Source organism: Pleurodeles waltl, chromosome 1_1 (genome assembly GCF_031143425.1).
Source record: "Pleurodeles waltl isolate 20211129_DDA chromosome 1_1, aPleWal1.hap1.20221129, whole genome shotgun sequence".
In the NCBI taxonomy this organism is placed as follows: Eukaryota; Metazoa; Chordata; class Amphibia; order Caudata; family Salamandridae; genus Pleurodeles; species Pleurodeles waltl.
This window is the reverse complement of record NC_090436.1, coordinates 805251632-805261590: the sequence shown is the minus strand read 5'-3', so window position 1 is coordinate 805261590 and position 9959 is coordinate 805251632.

Below are 9959 nucleotides of genomic sequence, written 5' to 3'. Positions count from 1 at the left end.
AACCCCTCCATATCCACCAAGGAATTGCAACCATGGTGTCTTGTCCTGCCCCCTCCATTCCACCACCACAACTATTTTCACCTTCTTTCTACCCTTAGGCATTGTCACAAAAATACCCTTCCACTAAGGCACATTTTGGGCCTCTGGAAACTTTTAGTACATTAAGAATACTGAAATAAACCACCTCAATAATGCTACAAAAACAAAGTTGTGTGCTGTAATATTTCCATAATGCTGCCACAAAATGTGCTGATACATGCCATAATCTTGTGACAAATCTGCTTAATAAATGCCCATGCTTTGTCCAGGAAGGTACCCCTTTTCTGAAGTCAGAATACAGGTTCCTCACTCAGATACCAGTTATCTCATTGTTACACTCACATCTCTCACTCTTGCTACAGCAAATCTTTCCTTCATGTCACAGAGTGTCACGAGCTATATCTATAGCAAATCTTCACAGGAGCAGAATGATACCTTCAAACCAATGCCTCTCTAAAGTACTCAGTCTCCAACTTTATTCTTATTTGGAGACTAAAAATGTCTTAGAGGCAAAGAGGTTGGAGATGAAAGAAGAGACTGCCTGGTCCTCTACTCTGCGTTCGTCTATCACTTTGCCTGTTGTTAATGAGGACTTGGTGGTTATGTTACTTGAGCTGTAAGATAAAGTAAAACATTAATACTCTCTCTCACTAAGTCCTACCTTCTCTATTCCTTTTAACTAGGATTAATTTTTAATTTCTTTATCAAATGTAACTTTTGGTGTGACCTACCACAGTGTAGAGAGCTTCTCTTCTGTGTTTGCAATTAATGGTAAAAATTGCAATGAAATTTTACTTCTGGAGTTTTTGGGTCTGAGATTACACAACTTCTGTTTTCAAGTTCTTTTCCTCAGCACACTGGATTTGATTGAAAACTAGCATTGTGGAAGAAAACCTGTTCTTCACAATTTTCACATGGCAGAAATTAATATTCTTGAAATAACTGCTCTTCCTCTTCTTCACAGTTTTCTCATGGCTAAAACGAATGTTCTAGGAATTACTTCTCTTCACCTTTTGCATCTGACAAAAAATGAATATTCCTGAAAATACTGTTCTTCCTGCTCTTTACTATTTTCTCATGACTAAAACGAATGTTCTAGGAAGTAAAGGTTTCATGGCTTGAAACCGGACCGCTAAATAATTAATTCTCTCTCTCTCTCTCTCTCTCTCTCTCTCTCTCTCTCTCTCTCTCTCTCTCTCTCTCTATCTCAGAATACTTGTGTGACTGCAACAAATGTACAACTTCTCCAGATAGGCGTCTGTCTCTCAAATCTCCTCAGTGAAGTGCGCCGCTTCAGAGCCTGCACACACACTTCACATCACTCAGGTGTCCACAAGAGCTCTCCCAGTCGCAACACTAGAGTGGCAAACTTGCCATTTTGAGAGCCCTCTGCTTCCAGGAAACAATCCATAACAAAGTCTGCAGATTGTGCAGGTGTCGCCAAGGTCGAAGAACACCTAAAACCTTGAGAGGGGGAGCCGGAGAAACTGAGGATTTCGTGACAATACCCCTCAGCAAGGACGACTCTCCCAATTGAGGCTTGTAGGGGTATTGACGATGAAAGGCTTTAACCAGTCTTGGGGCATGGACTTCAGTTTATGGTTCCCAAGATCCTTCCTCAGGGCCGTAATCATTCCAGTCTATTAAATAGTACAGTTTTCCATGATCTCTTTTAGTATCTAGAATTCTTTTCAACAAACATTCTTCACCTCCTTCAGTTTGTTTCGGTTTGGGTGGTGATTTTTCTTGTTAACCTGGCCAAGTCTTCTTCAGGAAAGATAAATGAAATACTGGATGGATTTTGAGTTTGGAAGGCAAACTAAGCCTGTATGTCACTGGATTTATTTTCTTCTCAACTACATAATGACTTATGAAACAGTGTTGGAACTTCCGGTTCCCTTTTAGCCTCAAATGTTTTGTACTTAACCAAACTCTATCTCCTGCCTAGCATTCCTTTTCGACTTTTCTTTTTCTGTGAGCATATTTCTTATATCGTTTCTTAGACTGCACCAGATTCTCAGTAGCTAACTCCTGAATGTTACTTAAATGTTGTACCAAATCCTTAACTGTAGGAACAGAAATCTCTTTAGTGCTGACTGTGGTATTCTGGGGCCCTAACGTGATTTAAGAAAAACGGGGTGTACCATGTGGAAGTGTTCTTGGCATTGTTTTGCACAAACCCGGTCACCCAAAGGAGATCTGGCCAGTCACCTTCTTAATGTAAAAGGAATAGCTTCAAGTACTGTTCTAGCTCCTGATTAACCCTCTCAGATTGCCCATCTGTTTCTGGGTGATAACTAGTGGAGTATCTAGTCTCTATATTTAATCCTAGGGTGAAAGCTCTCCAAAAATGGGACAGGAATTGAGAGCCCCTATCAGAGATTATGATTTTAGGTACCCCATGAGCTCAGACTATATGAACACTGATTAATTGAGCCAACTTCTTAGCACTTGGTACATGCTTTAATGCAACAAAATGGGCCATCTTTGAAAAGGGATTTCCCATGACCAAGATAGTGTTGTACCCTTGACTAGAGGGTAAGTCAACAATTAGATCCATGGTTATGATATGGCAAGGATGAGGGGGGACAAGTAATGGTTGTAAAAGGCCCTGCAGAGCGTGTCTAGTTGATTATCCCTGTGCACAAATTCTACAGCTGGCCACATATTGCTTGATATCTTCTCTCATGCCTGGCCACCAAAATTGTCTCTTAGGTAATTCTTCAGTTTTCTCAATTCCTTTGTGACCTGCCAGAGGACTTTCATGAAAATCATACAGTGCCTTTTTTCCTAACTCTAGAGTAGGCAGATTCAATGTTCCATCATGGTACGGCAAATAGTTTTAAATTTCTCGTGAAGGATTCTCATCCATGCACTTCTGAATCTCTTCTAAGGTAAGTGCCTTTTTAATTTCTTCATCCAAGGGCTCTCTAAACACTGTTCCCACTATCTTTGAATCCAGAATGATTTTTTAAAATCTTTGATAAGTACCTTCTGTCCTTCAGTGTTTATTCTTGACAAGGCATCTGCTTTACCATTTTTGTTTCCAGGATGGTGAATAATTACAAAGTTGTAATCCACAAAAGAGAGTGACCATCGAAGTTGTCTAGGGGTAAGAGTTCTTACAGACCATAGAAATTGTAAATTCTTGTGGTCAGTAAACACTATTACTGTGTGTTTAGCTCCAAGCAGGTAGTGTCTCCATCCTTTGAATGCATCTTTTATGGCTAACAATTCCTTTTCAGTGATTGTATAATTTAGTTCAGCTGGTAACAGCATGCAAGATCTGTAAGCCACTGGATGCAGCTGACTGGTCTCTTTGTGTGTCTGTGATAAAATTCCCCCAATTGCCAAATTGAAAGCTCCCGTCTCCAGAAAAAACGATTCTGAAGGACCAGCCTGCAGCAGGATGGGGGCAGACGTAAAACTCTTCATCAAAGACTGAAAAGATTCCTCAGCTTCTGTTGACCAAACAAATGGAACTCTTTTTCTCAACAATCGCATGAGTAGAAGAATCGTTTGTGAAAATTCTTGATTGAAACTTGTGTAGAAGTTGGCAAAGCCAATGACACTTTGAATTTCCTCAACTGATATTGGGGCTGGCCAGTTGATTATTGCCTAGTACTTTTGTTCATCCATGGTTAAACCCTCTGGGGAAAGAATAAACCCCAGGCAATCTATCTTTCAAACATTGAAGGTGCATTTCTCGAGTTTCACATACTGATAGTTTTCTCTTTAACATTGTAACATGCCCCTCACATTCTCGGGGTGCTCTTCCTCTGAGGCAGTGTAAATCAAAATATAATCTGTGTAAACTATGCTGCATTGATCTATGAACTCCCTCAATACATCATTGATAAAGTGTTGAAAGGCAGCAGGAGCGTTGCACAAACCATATGGCATGACTTGATACTCAAAGAGCCCGTACTTAGCTCTAAAAGCTGTTTTCCATTTGTCTCTATCCCGGATACGAATAAGGTGATAAGCTCCTCTCAAGTCCAGTTTTGTATACACCTTAGCCCCTTTTACTTGGTCAGGCATAATGGAAATTAGTGGTAACGGATATCTGTTTTTAATGGTTTTCCGACTCAAGGCTCCATAGTCAATACAGCTTCACAAATCCCCTTCTTCCTTTTGGGTACAAAGAATAGGGGAGAAGACACAGGAGCCTGTAATGGACAAAAAAAACCCACTCTTTAAGTTCTTTTGAATATACTCCTTCAGATGTTAATTTTCTATTTCTGTTAAGGCATAGATTCTCTTACAAGGGAGATTAGCCCCTTTCTCCAATTCTATTTTGCAGTCGGATGACCCATGAGGAGGTAATGTCTCTGCCTCTGCATCTTTGAAATCTTGATACTCCTCAAGAGTTTCTCCAGTGCTTTATCGCACAAATAGCTTAACTGGCTTGTCATAAATCAAGGGCTAGACTAGATCCTCTGGATAGTGAAACTTCACTGAAACAATTTCTTGTGCTTTAGTCTGAATTCATTTCTACAGATCTCTCTTCCCAATTTATGGTGGGATTGTGCTCGGTGAGCCATGGGAGTCCCAAAGTAATTTGGAACTGAGAAGCGTCGAGCAAATTGAATCGCAGGATTTCTCGATGCCTTTCTTTAGAAATTAGCTCCACCTATTAAGTTTGACTTACTAATGGACTAGAGGTGAGGTTTGTTCCATCTGCTGCTCTTACAGCTTCACTTCTTGCCTTTCGTATAGCTCTCAAACCAATATTGGCAGCACATTTTATATTGCAAAAGTTCCCTGTGGCGCCTGAATCAATCACTATTGATACATTGGGTAGGATTCTCTCCCTGATTTTAACATCATGGATGAGGTAAGATGAGGAGCAGACAGCTGCAAGATACTGGCCAGCTGATGAGCCTTCGGAGTTGTGTCTTTGACAGTACTCACCAATCCAACTCCTCCTACTGGTGGTGCTGCACATTTTCCTTTGGCGATTGCTTCGACTTCTTTGGACAGATCTCTACAAAATGACCTCTTGGCCCACATTACATACAGAGGTTATTTACTCTCCTCTTTTCTTTCTCTTCCTTAGAAAGAGGTCCCCTGACTGAAACTATATGCATTGTTTCCACCCCAGAACCACTGGCTGCAGTTCTTAAGCTTTCTGTCTTCATTCGATCAAATCTAGGAATAATTGGATGAAAATCTCTCTTTTTCTCTCCTCTCCATTGTATTGGCCGATAGTCTATTTCCAGAACTAAATCTATTAATGCTGAAATATCTGTGGGTCGATTCGGAATCTGGGATAAGATGTCCTTGAGCTCGTCTTTTAACCCTGTACTAAAAAAGGCCGCCCTCTTGTCTTCTGTCCAATCGGTCTCGACTATCAGCTTATTGAACCTGGCTAGGGAAGTCACCAGCTGCTTATTACCCTGCCGCAATTCCAACAATTCATTATCAGTGGCTTGAGAGACTCTTCTTCTATCAAAAATCCTCAGGAGCTCCTTCTTGAATCCTTCAAAATGATAAAGAATGAGTGCATCCTTGGACACTAGTGGCATGGACTAGATTGAGGCATCTCCACAGAGATAAGATAACACGAAGGCCACTCATGATTCTACATCAGGGAAGATCGCAGGAAGGCACATGAAATGCAGCGCACATTGGGTTAGGAAAATTTGAGCCTTTTTGGGGGTCTCCATTAAAACCTTCTGGGGGGCAATGGAATCACTGGGGACAAGGAGTGAACTACCTGAGTTGCATTTCTAGGATTTAGCGTGGGTGTGGACCTCTGACCGTCTAGGAAAGGGCTTGTAGCACTAAATAGTTAATTCTATGGTTTCTTTTCTGGACTCTGCTAAATCTTGCCTCAAGCTTTTATTCTCCTCTCTGTTATTAATAATATATTAATGATAATTTCTAGAATTCCTCCCAGATTTTTGAAATCTAATGCTTCAGCCATTCTGCTCGGGTGATTAGTTTATGTTGGGCACTTCACTCTGTCACGAGTGGTATCTGTTTCAAATCTTCACAGGAGCAGAATGACGCCTTGACCCCAGTGCCTCTCTAAAGTTCTCAGTCCCCAACTATATTCTTATCTGGAGACTAAAAAACTCTTAGAGGATAAAGAGGTTGGTGATGAAAGAATAGACTGCCTCATCCTCTACTCTGCGCTCGTCTATCAATTTGCCTGTTTTTGTTTAGGACTCAGTGGTTATGTTACTTGAGCTGTAAGATAAAGTAAAAGATTGATACGCTCTCTCACTAAGTCCTACCTTCTCTATTCCTTTTAACTAGGATTCATCTTTTCTTTATAAAAGATAACTTTTAGCGTGACCTACCCAGTATAGAGAAGCGTTAGCTTCTCCTCTGTGTTTGCAATTAATGGTAAAAATTTCAAACATTTTGCTTTTGGAGTTGTTGGGTATGAGATTATACAACTTCTGTTTTCATATTCTTTTCCTCTTCTTCAGCACACTGGATTTGATTGAAAACGAGTATTGTAGGAGAAAACCTGTTCTTCACAATTTTTTACATGTTAGTCAACGAATGTTCTTGAAATAACAGCACTTCGTGCTCTTCACAGTTTCCTCATGACTAAAACGAATGTTCTTGAAAATACTGTTCTTCCTGCTCTGTACTTTTTTCTCAGGACTAAACGAATGCTCTAGGAATAACTGCTCTTCACTATTTTTAATATGACAGAAAACAAATGTTCTTGAAAATACTGTTCTTCCTGCTCTTTACTTTTTCCTCATGACTAAAATGAACGTTCTAGGAAGTAAGGGTTTCAATGGTTTGAAATTGGAAATCTTAAGAATTCATTCTCTCTCTCTCTCTCTCTCTCTCTCTCTCTCTCTCTCTCTCTCAGAATACTTGCGTGACTGCAACAATTGACTCAGGAAAGCAAATGCACGACTTCTCCAGAAAGACTTCTGTCTCTTAAAATCTCCTCAGTGAAGTGCACTGCTTCAGAGGCTGCGTGCGTTGTTCACATCACTCAGCTGTCCAAAAGAGCTCCTCCAGCCGCAACACTAGAGAGGCAACCTTGACTCTCATCAGCCTCCATTTTGAGAGCCCTCCAATTCCAGGAAACTCTCCATAACAAAGTCTGCAGATTGTGCGGGTGTCGCCAGCTTCGAAGAACCCCCAAAACCTGGAGAGGGGGAGCCGGAGACCGAGGATTTCCTGATACAGACATCAAATATGTTTAGGTCTCATGCAAAAAACAAGTGTAAGAAATTGGGTTATTGGTTGAGGGGTGTGAAACCCTACTCAAAGAGCAACCACAATCCTGGTCAGGGTAAAGTCACAAGCAACTCTGAACCAACAAAAATTTAGTTGGTTCAAGTCTGAACCAATGAAAAATGAATCAGCATTGGTCGTGAAAAGCAAGCACAAGTACAAGGTAGATGCATGTACGTCTACATCTTCAAAAAAGAAATGTTGTGTTTCCGATGTGGGTTTTCATTTTCCCATGAAGGTAAATGTCCAGCCATAGGACAGACATGAAAAGGTTGCGGGAGAGAAAACCACTTCATTACGGTTTGCAAATCAAAAAAGAAACCAAATACAACACAGCAAGAAGAAACAAATGGACACCAGGAGGTTCCATAAGCATTCTCACTATGCCCACATGGCCGAAAAGCAACATCAGTTAGAACAAGTAGAAACCAGACAAAGTGAGTTGTCATCACGCTCAACCTACTAAAGCTCTTTAATGTCATTATCATGTGCCAGTAAAAAAGATGGATGTGTGATGATGGTATCGAGCAAGGAATGACAGGTGCATGTCGGTTTGGCTGCTTGCAAAAAGGAACAAAAGACAAAGGCAAACCATCAAATGAAATAACCAAATTCATTTGGATACTGCCCAAAGATTACAATAATGGTTGCCCCATAACCTTTATCGTGAAGAGTAGTGAATTGATTAACATAATGCCAGTTGAGAAGTTCATAGCCTGTCTCCTCTGCAACGCTTCGACCGATCAAACACAAAGGCATACAAGTGGGCTGATTCTAGACTGTTGCAGAGTCATTGGTCATTCACAACAACAATGCGACCAAAAACAGGGTCTGTGCAAGTGCCAATTCAAGTTCTTCAAGGAACTTCGTCTGCTGCATGCCTATTCAGTGTTGCCACTGCTACTGACAGGGGACTGATAGCTCTCAATTACAACCTCCACACTCAATCTGAAATTGTGAGTCAGTTTCAGTTGTTGTTTAATGGGCTAAGAAGACTCAAGACAATGAAAGTGCGACTTCACATTAATGAAGACATTCACCCTGTTGTCCAGTGGCACCGCAGAGTTGCTTTTCACTTACAAGAAGCTGTTGAGAAAGAACTAGAAATGTTGTTGAAACATGACATCATTAAGCACTCCACCGGTCCTACACCATGGGTTTCTACCATAGTGGTGTTGCCAAAAAAGGACAGAGGAGGTGCAATTCGCATCTGTGTTGATTCGTGCCAGGCCAACAAAGCAATCATGAGAGAAAGGCATCCTGATCCACACATAGCGGACATGATCATGCAACTGAACGGTGCCAAAGTCTTCTCCTGTCTTGACTTGAAGGGATATCATCAGCTCGAGTTGGAAGACAACTGTAGGTATATCACTACTTTTTGACTCATGTTGGTTTATTCAGATACAAGAGGTTGAGTTTTAGAGTGTCAGCTGCAGAAATATTTCAGGATGTTACATGTTGAATAATTCAACCTGTCACACATGCTTTTAATTACAGTGATGATACACTGGAGTTTGGAGCAAAGCAAAAGGAGCATGACAAAGCTCGTACACAGGTGTGCCAGTTACTTTCTGTTACAGGTCCCACTCTGAATGCAACAAAGTGTGAATTTCACAAGACCAAACTTAAATTATTTGAGCACATATTCTCTGATGGAAAAATGACTTGTGACCCGGATAAAGTGCAAGCATTGTCAGCTACTTGCCCCCTTAAGATATCACCATGCTGCAGTCCTTCCTAGGCATGGCCAGTAATTGCTTAAGGGACATTAGTGACTTTGCTACACTGAGTGCCCCATTAAGAGACTTGACAAAATGAAATGTCCCTTTCCAGTGGTCTGCTGAATGTGATCAAAGCTCTAAAAGAATAAAACATGCGATTGAGAATGCAATAAGATGCCCTATTTTGTCCCCAAGCTACATACTGAGATGCCCTCTTGCATTTAGAGATGGGGGTTTCAGCTGCAAAAGTACAACTATGAACTTGTGCACAAGCTGGGTAAAAATCAGATCCCTACTAATTACTTTTCATGAGTCTCACTACTTCAACACAGTTCGACATCCAAAATGGCTGTAGAGTACACTAATTTCATTGCGAGATCTAGGACGCCAGCAGCCCTATCCATTGAACAGATTCTTGCTGCTAATAGTGCTGATAAGAACATGCTTATCCTCCATAACATAATTTCAGCTCAACTGTGGAGGAGGAGTGCTTGACTTTTTGCTGACAATGCTGAATTTCAAAAATTCGAAAAATGTACAGACCATGAAAGGTGTTGTATTGAGAGACTCAAGAATTGTCATACCTGAGAGCCTAAGACAGCAAGTCATTCAACTGGCCCATGAAGAACATTGTGAAATTGTGACTAACAAAAAAGCCCAAAAATACTGAATGTGGTTCCCGCTTCTATATGAGCAAGTTGAGAGGGAACTAAACGAGTATCATCTTTGAAATTGCCTTTGCCTCCAAAGTGACACAGCATCCATTGACAATGTCTGACTTGCCTGCACAGACTTGGGAAAGAGTTGTAGTAGATTTCTTTGGGCCTTGGGAAATGGGCATTATCTCATTATAGTTAATAATTACTATTCATGCTTCCCTTTAGTAGAGGAGCTGTCATCAACAACATATGACAAGGTCATCAAGCAGCTGAATGACATCTTTGAATTCTCAAATCTGATAATGGTTTACTATTCAATAGCAAA